Genomic DNA, 11,085 nt, shown 5'->3' with positions numbered 1-11,085 from the left:
TCTAAATAAATAAGAGAGATATACCGTAGAACAGACAGATTCAGAGTGTCTTGATGGTTTTGTTTGGGTAACTGACGTCTCAGATTAACTCGGATGGGAATCTCTGTCGGGCCGTAGACTGAAAAATAACCTAAAACTATTAGATAAATTCAAGAGTGGTGTATTTTCAGAAGAATATCTTCCTGTAGCAACATAATAAAAGTGTTAAAAAGGAGAAATTAATACAAATCAACAAAAATTTCGGTGGCATTGATGACTCGCTAGCAAGACAGACTGGGCTTGCATTTTGGAGACCTCCTAAAGAGATTGAGCTTACGGAGAATTGAGGGGGGGTGGTGTATAAGGGGAACCCCAGGGGGTGTAGCTGTTCCCCCTAATACTCTTTCCATGGCGAGGGGTCGAGGGTTCGGTTTAGCCTGGCAATTTGTCACCCTGAAAACTACCATCCCCTGCAGACACGGGTGGAATTCGGTTCCTAAACCACCCCTGGTCCGTCGTGACGCCCCTGGCTGCTCTCTGGTGGGATGCATTTAAAGGGATGGTGACACGTGACCACCCCTGCGATGTGCCGCCCCTGCCCGAGCTATCTTTAACGATCGATACTTGAATGGACTACTTTAATGGTGGTATAGATACTAAGCCGGTAGATACCGTAGTGATACAGGTCTACATGCCTACGACAGACTACGAGGATGACGAAGTTGAAGACGTCTACGATGATATCAAGGAAGTAATCAAACAGGTAAGGGGTGAAGAAAACCTTATTATTTTAGGTGATTGGAACGCTGTCGTCGGCGAAGGTCAGGATGGAAGAATAACCGGAGAATATGGATTAAGAAGTAGAAATGAAAGAGGAGAAAGGCTCCTGGAACTCTGCACAGAACACAAAGTAGTGGTTGCCAACACACTATTTAAGAATCACATGCGAAGAAGATACATATGGAAAATGCCAGGAGACAAAAGGCGATTTCAACTGCACTATATTTTAGTGAAGCATAGGTTTAGGAACCAGATAAAGGACTGTAAAAGCTACCCGGGGGCAGATATCGACAGTGATCACAATCTAGTGATGATGAAATGCCATCTGAAATTCAAGAAATTGAAGAAATCAGCAAAGATCGCCTGGCAATTAGAGAAACTAAAGGAGCCAAAAAATCAACAGGCCTTTCAAGAAGTAATGGAGCACAAGATAGGATTAGATCAGTCTGAAAAATCAGTTGAGAATAACTGGACTAACATAAAAAGTGGGTTTCAGGAGCCCGCTAGAGAAGTTCTAGGGAGAAGAAAATGTGTTAAGAAAACGCAGTGGATCACGGATAAAGTCATAGACCTCATTGAAGAACGGAGAAAGTATAAGAATACGAATACTGAGGAAGGACAGGCTTGCTACAAGAGAATAAAGAACGAGATTTGCCGCAAAGGGAGAGAAGCTAGAGGAGCGTGGATGAGGAACATATGTGAGGACGTACAAAATAACCTCGTACAAGGGAGAGTGGAAGCGGCCTATGATATGGTATTTGGAGGAGGCGACCGACAGCTGATATCATTTGCGCTATGAGGGAAGGGTGTGGAAGGAAGGGTGGAGGGAAATCCGGCGTCGGCATTAGCCTCCTCTTCACGAAAGGCGCCAAGGGGACCACGACTTAACCCATTAGCGCAAAAAGTTATTTTTGTCAATTAATTATTATAAGTAATTATTCTGGCTAATAAGGTTTGTCTTCTATATTATTTCTACTGTATAGATACCTTTTTCTCAACTTATACGGAACCAAACTCTACGAATGAGGTACCAAAATGCACAGAATTTATCAGAGAACATGCGACGGCATATCTTACTTCCTAAATATTGCTGTTGTTTTCTAAAATTGGTTTTTAAATGATAAAAAAACGGTAAATATTCCTGACGTTAACGGCGCACAAACTGATACATTTGTTCATTTGCAACAATATCTCGCATTCTTTAAATAACTTTTATCAAAATGCGGCTGATTCCACACTAAAGTCTGCTGTGGATACGCAAGTATGAGTCATCATGTGCGTTTAACAGAGGATAGTGTAATTACTTCCAATGCTGTGTTTAAAGAGGTCCTCTGTCCTCAATTTATACATGAACATTCCAATTAAATTTGTACATAAAACCCTGCCTTTTTTCTACATTTTAAAATTAGAGACGCGCCTATCTCTCTATGAATCTGCATTAAAAAGAGCGGGGGAAGCATGCTGGGAGCGGGCGTAGCACGCTCGTTTTAATTTTTTTCTGCAGTTTTTAAATTTTTACAATCAATAGTTTAAATAATACCGATATATCGGACTGTCAGTTGTCAGTGTTTATCACAGATTCAAAATAGTACAGAAAAACTTGATAATATTCATAGTAAAAAGAGCTACCTTTAGAAGAAAAATGAGACAAAAGTTATCGACGTATTGAGCAAAATGCTGCGATAAAAAATAAATTTATTACCCCGTGAAGGTGACTGAAAATTCTTTCAATGCCATGTCTCACATAAATGCTTCTCAAGTCGATTAATTCAGGGAATCGACTAAAATATTAGCGGGGCGGTAAAGACAGACATCCATTTGAACTTAATATAGTATCAAAATGTAGCACATGTCATCTGGAGGCCAGAAAAAAATGAAATACGCGCGTCCGATACATCGGACTATTCGCTAATGGGTTAAAACTAGAACCGCTGAACTTTCAAACCCCACCAAAACCGCGGCGTAAGACTTTTTTATCCCATTGACAAAATAACTTGATCCTGTCATGTTTAAGTATAATCGACGGTTTGTGGTTTGTGTGAACAAAACTCGTGTTTAGGTAATGTTTAAAATGTTCTATTAAGTATAACTAGGAATACAGTAAACTTATTTGACGTATTGGTTGCAAGCTAAGACCTGCAGACGCGTCGGACAGAGGTGACGCGGCCGGCGCTGCGTGAGTTGGCGGCCGGCGCAGTGCACAGATTATTCCCTTCTGCGCTTCTAACTGGCAGAATAACGGTATCTTTGCATCGATCCCCTTCGTAATAAACTATTATTATGCTAAATACAAAATAAGTTTGCAAAAAAAAACTCTGAAATTGTATGTTATCCCCATATGGGACAAAAAAGTCCCATTCCGCGGTTCTAGGTTAATCGTCGTTTTTCTCGCGAACGAAACATCGTACAATATTTTCAGTATAACCATTCGAAAAAGCATAAAAAATGAGTAAAAGTCAGTAATAGATCTACTACTACTACTCAGTACTACTAGTACATGACTGGCAAACATTTGCAAAGGGCGATGGGACAAAATAGTCCCGTCCGCGGTTCTAGTGTTAACGTCCCATCCGACGGACGGAGTGTTGCGCTTGAAATGTCCTCCACACAATATTCAAGCAGGGATCGGGCAGTCTCTGAAAATTCTCTGCCACCGCCGGGATTTGAATCCGAGCCCGCCGGGTGGGAAGTCAACACTCTAGCCACCAAACCAACCCGATCCCCTTCGACTACACTAAGGCGATCATAACGTCAAAGTTAGCCTCTGTATTCCTGCGAATATATCCACAAAGAAAAAAAATCATTCGCCTTGACCGGAATTCGAACCCGGATCTCTCGACATTTCGCCGAGTGCTTTAGCCAGTTAAGCTACCGAGGCGTCATTCGGTAAAAAGGGTAGTTTCCTTCATCAAAGAAAACGAAATGCATTAATGCGATTCCTTACCCACCATTAGTGTGTTCATAATATACAAATTATTTGGTTTTAGAAATCCCAGTTTGCACGAATGGCAACGGTCAATTTTGACCTCATTTAAAAGGCCAGATTGGCGCCCATGTGATTCCACTCCACGTGACGTCTCAGGGATCTAGTTTCTACACAAGCAGATGGGAGTTTTACATCGTCTGAGATTACCAATGCATGCATGAGGCACAGTGCTCAGGGAAACATGTCTTAATGATCACACATTAAAAATACCTAAGTTCGGAAAGTTTCCTTCGTCTGATTGGGGAATAATAATCCTTATTTAAGCCAAGCGCTACCAGCTAGCAGGGTACTCAGGTACCTGTTAGCAGCCTGCGTCGTATCAGTGCTCAAGCCTCGCCCCAAGGTCACCTCACACGGCGACAGAAATACATCACACGGACCTTTTCCCACCGCGGAAAATAATCGCGTGAAACGGTCATTTTCCTATCATCATTGGAGCGATACCTTGAGCTGTCCCTCGATAGAGATGAAATAAAATTATCGTGTCATACAGGATTTATTATGAGAAAAGGTTCAACTGCTGACTTACAAGCACCTTCCTGCATTAAGCATTTTCTTCTTCCAGCAATTCCCATCAATTGGTGATTCATAATCTAAATCGTGCTAAAAAGACTTTAAGTTTGGGTGTATTGATTTGAAATCAATTTAATCGTCATCAGTGGTGAAAAATCATGAGATTAGTTTTACTCAGCTCTCCAATCAAATCTCCTATCAGCTAATGAAGATGCGTCTCTTTCGGGTAATACACCGCGTGGGTCCATTGTTCTCGGACGACAGTTTCGCCGGCGTTACAGTCGGCTTCTTCAGGTCAGTGAAGTCTGTTTTCTTCTGTGAAGTCTGAAATCTTCACTGACCTGAAGAAGCCGAATGTAACGCCGGCGAAACTGTCGTCCGAGAACAATGGACCCACGCGGTGTATTACCCGAAAGAGACGTATCTTCATACTCATCGACCCACGGAAGCCTGCATAAGGAATCCTATCAGCTAATGTTTTCACACCTACGTATTTATTCTCTTTCACATCCTCCTTTACCTGTTCAATTTATTTCATCGTAAGTTTTCTTTTCCCGTTCTTGCCTTCCACTTTTCCCTCGACGATAGTCTTCATCAGACCATCATGTCTCAAGATGTATTGCGGATAAGGTTGTTCCGTCTTCTTGTTAAGGTTTTCATGAGGCTTCTCTTCTCTCTTACAATTCTTAGGACTTCCTAATTACTAAATCGGTCGATCCATTTAATGTTTCAACACTTAACTCTTAAAACACATTCTGAACTCTACCATCCTTGATTTATATGCTACAAAGAACACATTATGCGAGAATGTTTGTATCAATGCCCAACTGTTATATCATCATAAAATTAGTGACATTGCTAGATTTATTTTTGTCGTAAAAAATAAAAAGATTTGCAAGTGTGAAAAGAACATGACGTTTTTTATTTTGTAGTCTCAATGTATATTCGAATATTATTATTATTATAACATACATTTTTACAAGTCGACCATAATGTCGGGTGGTAACATAAAATCAGGAAGTGCATAATAAAAAGAAACAGAAACAATAGATATCCATGGTAAGAATAATACACAAATTTTAATCTCATACAACTAAGAATTTAACATTGTCCCAATAAAACAATTTAAAACAATCCAATAAATACATCAATTATAATATAACACAACTAAAAAATGAGCACTGACCCACATTCACACTCTTTTTGAACCACTATTGTCATGATACAGTACTTAGACTGCTGGTTCCGTTAAATCTAACTCAAATGGATATGAAATCAGTACTTACAAAAAACACAAACATTGTTAGTTTGGTCGCCCTGCCACAACCCCAGTAGCTTTAGCATTGAAGGCCACACAATGGAGTGTTGATCTGTGAAAATCTCTTCTCCGTATTTCTTCCCCCTTTACCACTCATCCCCTGCCACTCACCCCCTGCAGTCGAGTCTAAATACGCACCCTTACTGTCAAGCACTGAACTCGTCCCCCCTCCCCTCTAAGCCCACCCCTACTGCGGAAAGCCATTGAGAACAGAAGGGGAAATGTCAAGAGTGCTTAAAAGGCCCGTGTGTATGCGTTTAATCATTTGCCTCCGACGAAAACCCCAAACAAAACGGACGATATCCCGCAAGGATCTGGTCTGGGACCACACTATTGTTGTGGTCTGAATGTCTGTGAAATGGGGGTACTTTTCCAGTTGGATCGTCATCGTAGCGATCCTGGACCGCAGAATCTTAAAGTCCCTCCAAGGTTCGGTTCTTTCTTCAAGTACCTATCACTCTTAATATCACACCTTCGATAGTGCAACTTATTGATTATTTATGGAAACAGGCAAGATATCTATACAAAATATGAAGTAAAAAGCAAGTTCTTGGCAATTTTCAACGGAGTGCAACGAGAGAAACAAATGGGTAAACTTCAAATGAAGCGGCATATATTTTTTCAGACCTGCTAAAGCAGTTACTTCTTTCAACACCCCAAATAAAACGAATGTAATCCCGCAAGGATCTGGTCTGGGACCACTCCTTTGTTGTGGCCTGGATGTCTGTGAAATTTTTGCCAGTTGGATCATCACCGTAGCGATCCTGGACCACAGAATCTCAAACGCCCTGTAAGGTACGGCTCTTTCTTTAAGTACCTATCACTCTTAATATCACACCTTTAGTAGTGCAATCTATTGATTAGGTTATGGAAAAAGGGAAGATATCTATACAAAATATTAGGTAAAAAACAAGTTTTTGGCAATTTTCAACGGAGTACAACGAGAGAAACAAATATGTTAACTTCAAATGAAGCGGCATATATTTTTTCAGACCTGCTAAAGCAGTTACTTCCTCCAACACCCCAAACCAAACGAATGTTATTCCGCAAGGATCTGGTCTGGGGTCACTCCATTTTTGTGGTCTGAATGTCTGTGAAATGGGGGTACTTTGCCAGTTGGATCATCACCGTAGTGATCCTGGACCGCAGAATCTTAAAGTCCCTCCAAGGTTCGGTTCTTTCTTCAAGTACCTATCACTCTTAATATCACACCTTCGATAGTGCAACTTATTGAAATTTTTAAGAAAATAGGGGAAAAATATTCAGTGAAAAAACAAGTTTTTGGCAATTTTCAACGGAGTGCAATGAGAGAAACAAATGGGTAAACTTCAAATGAAGCGGCATATATTTTTTCAGACCTGCTAAAGCAGTTACTTCCTCCAACACCCCAAACAAAACGAATGTTATCCCGCAACGATCTGGTCTGGGACCTCTCGATTGTTGTGTTCTGGATGTCTGTGAAGTGGGGGTACTTTGACACTTGGATCATCACCATCCTGCCATCCTGGACCACAGAATCTCAAACGCAGCTCTTTCAAAGGTACAGCTCTTTCTTAAGGCCATTTAACACTGGGCACCTCATTGCGCAATCTGACATACGCGCGAAGGCGCAGTCTGAATTGCTTCGAATAAAGCGGTAAGTTGCCAGAACTCATGCGAAAACATATGAATGCGAGATGAAAAAATAGCCCCTGCTCTAATTGCAAGATCACATTCCCTCAATTTCAAAAATGTTATCACTTCTAACATGCGCAATGACATGCCCCGTGTACGGCCTTTCAAGTATCTTTATTAATGTCACATTTTCTGCAATGGAACCTTTTTCAATTTTGTTGTAAAGAAGGAAGACATTTCTACAAAACACACCTCGAAGTTTTTGACAATGATCAATTTGGAGTGCAACGAGGTCAATAGATGTGTAAATTTTTAATAAAGTTACGCAAACTATTTTCCAAACTTGCCGAAACAGTTGCTTCTTCTGACTTCCCAAACAAAACGAACGATATCCCACAATGATCTGGTCTTGGACCGCACCGTTGTTGTGGGCTGGAGGTCTATGAAATGGACGTACTCTATCCTCACCACGGTTAGCCTGGACCACAGAATTTTTAAAGCCCTTACGGCTATGACTTTTTCATAAACCATTGCTCTCAATATCACACCTTCGGCCGTGGAACCTGCAATTTTGATGCAAAGAGGTAGCCTAGAGAAAATAGCCAAACAAATGACAAATAAAAATAATATCAGTGGACATGTTTCTTTGAGCAACGAGGTAAAATATCACATTAAATTCGTTCAATTGTATTACGCTCAACTATGTGGAAATTAATACACGAAAATGAAAAGGAGACTTCGTTCATTTCCACAGATTTATTTCGTCCGTACGACATGTTTCGACCTGTTTCGACATGGTCGAAAAATGTCGTACGGACGAATTAAATCTGTGGAAAGTACTTGATAATGACCTCTATGGTCGAAAAATGTCGTACGGACGAAATAAATCTGTGGAAATGAACTTTTCATTTTCGTGTCACATTAAATCACATGACAAATGCTGCAAGCGCCACCAATGACTATTACCTACTTATTATGAAAGTTATTCTATTAAAATGTACGTTATTATCCAATACAAACTGCCCTAACAACGTTAAATAGTAAAATTTTCACTATTCCCAAGTAAGTATGTTTGATACAAGGAGCCACCAAGGATACACATGACAATCAAAATTTGGATGTTCATTTAGACTGCAAATCAGAACTCATTGTCACACCCTTAATGTGCTCCTTCACCATTTTTTATTGAATGCCTCCACAATGCAAAACCGTGAATAAACAAGTTTACGGCAACTTTCAATGAAGTGCAACGAGATGAACAAATGTAATGATAATGCTTAAATGAAGCGGCATATATTTTTCCAAACCTGCTGAAATAGTTACTTCTTCTGACATCGTAAGGAAAACCAACGATATCCCACAAGACTCGAGTCTGGGGCCACAGCATTGCTGCCTGGAGGTCTGTGAAATGGGAAACTTTGTTTGATTGAATCATCACCATGGTGACTTGGCCTCAGAATCGTACGCGCCCTGCTAGGCACGGCTCTCAGATTATTTGATAAAGGCCAGCTTATAATAATTAGCAGAAAATAATAATGACGGTTAACAATTAAATTGTGTATGGTCTTAGGTTTTCCCGGCGTATCTAATGCAGAAACGTTTCTCGGGTTTTCCACCGGTTGATGTTTTCCATGTTTCGCGACGCGTGTCGACCGCACGCTCGAAAAAACGATTTAAAATTCGGGGTTGCAAGTTGGTGCAAGGTTTTACTTTAGATCCACAATGTAGAAGCTTCATAGAACGACGAAGTATCAGTGACTTGGCGGAAGTCTGGGGCAATACCTACTTCTTTACGTTTATGTAAAAACATGGCTGAAAACAGGTTCCGCCATTTTGTTATATATCTATGGTTATTGATGAAACATAATCTTTAAAAACCCTTCAAATGAAAGACAAAGAAGTTTCAATTAAGATGGTATAACAGTTTTCTCGATAAAGCTATTCATGAAACCACTGCACGAGGATAAAGTTGGCAATTTTCAGAAAAAATCGAGGGTGGCCGTTTTTCGCTAATTTGTTCAACTTTGACCTCACATATATTGTTAACGTGAAAAAACAGGAAGGAAATAATCTGGGAAGTTATGCACAATTTATTTGAGAATATGTATGCGAAGTTTCAACGTCTTATTTGGAAAAAATCGATTTTGGGGTCTTGTACAGCTTTTTCGATTCTAGCCCACTGTGGAACGTTTCGAACAGCGACTTGCTGTTCATCCTCAGGGGATCTTCCGAATGCCGTTCATCCACGGTCAGGTGTAACCTGATTGGCTAACCACGGTCAGGTGTAATCAGGTTACATGTATTACTTAATGATAATTATATGTAGATGGTTATAATAATCATTAGGCTTCTTTAGCCGTTTAAATTGTCGTTTAAGCACATTGATATAAGCTCCAATCCGGTTATAATTTTGCACAAAAATTTAAAAAGTAGGATTTTTGAAATTTTTAAATAAAGAAACTAACCTTTTAACTGTCGAAATGGTAGACATTTAAAATTAATAGCTTTCCATTCGCTTGCGAAAACGGTAGTTAGGGAGCATCTTTAGTAGCTGTTACCAGATGAATTATATTAGCATAAACATTTCAAAGCGACGTTTTGTGTATGAATCCTATTCGTCTGCATATTACATTTTTTACTGCATTTCTGCATACTGCATACTACATATTTTCTTTTAAATGCTAATGAAATTTATATTTTGCCGTATTTTGTGACAGCAAACCCCCTGTATGAATTAGTATGGCAATGCGTGGGAGTCAATGGGGTCAGATGAATTCGTAAAAAAAACAATGTTTGGGATATCGGAGGGAAAGACGAAAAAAAAGTTCCCAACTCTTAAACATCTGCGCATGCGAGGACTATAAAAAAAGGTCCATTTCCTTTCAGTAGAAAGGCAACGGTTGCCAGAATAAAATGATTTCGTTTCCTTGGGTTAAAAAAACAGGAGGATTCTATAAAGAATGAAAGAAAATAGTACCGTAAATCCATAAAAATACGGTAAGTGGGTGGTCAGAATTAGGGTAGCCAGGAATAACTTTCGGGGGGGGGGGAGGCAAAAACCAGGGGGGAAGTATTTGTAAAACCAGGCATAAACTGGAGAGTTTTAAACTAATTTTAACACTTTGCGTAATCGAAAAACTTTTCAATATTTTGTTTTCATTTTTGAAGCGAAGTAATTTTGTTTATATATGTATTACGATGGTGGGTCCGAACCCCCCTTGCTACGCCGCTGGTAGTGGGTGAGAACAAAAGTTTTCTTAATTTAAAGTAAACTCGTAGGCATTTTTTAACGTTCAGCTTTTATTCTGGGTTACAGTGAGCTAACTCCTCGGAAGAGATATCTGAAATACGATCGTCAATTGTCAATATTTGCCGACCAAGTTTACGCCAGATACAAGCAAACTTGTCTAAAAGATACAAAATCTTGGCAAAAGCTTCAAATTCGGCATATTTGTATTATTTTAAAACAATTTTCGTGTAACTTCTGCATGTGAAACTGGTTTCTGTGAATAAAGCACTTTTATTGGAAGTAAATTATCGACGAAATAAACAAATTAATTTCTTGAAAAAGACCACAAAAAATATTGTTTCTTATTCAAAGAAAAATGCATTTTTAATAAGAGTTGCAAATGTATATACATTTTTTCCCATTAAAAATATTTTGGAAAAACTTAACTTAAGTCTACTTTGCAGGTTTTCAAAAATAGTAGTTTTCCCTTCTCTTGCGAAAACTGCCAAACATGGAGTATTTATACTGGCTTTTACGTCATGAAATATTAACATAGACATTTAAAAATGGCTTTTAGAAAGAAAGACAAAACAAGTATAAACGTCTTTTATAGGTCTGCATTGATTATATATATTTTTCTTTCAAAAATCCATGAAATTTACATTT

The sequence above is a fragment of the Ischnura elegans genome (genome assembly GCF_921293095.1).
Source record: "Ischnura elegans chromosome 13 unlocalized genomic scaffold, ioIscEleg1.1 SUPER_13_unloc_3, whole genome shotgun sequence".
Taxonomy (NCBI): domain Eukaryota; kingdom Metazoa; phylum Arthropoda; class Insecta; order Odonata; family Coenagrionidae; genus Ischnura; species Ischnura elegans.
This window is presented reverse-complemented; position numbering follows the sequence as displayed.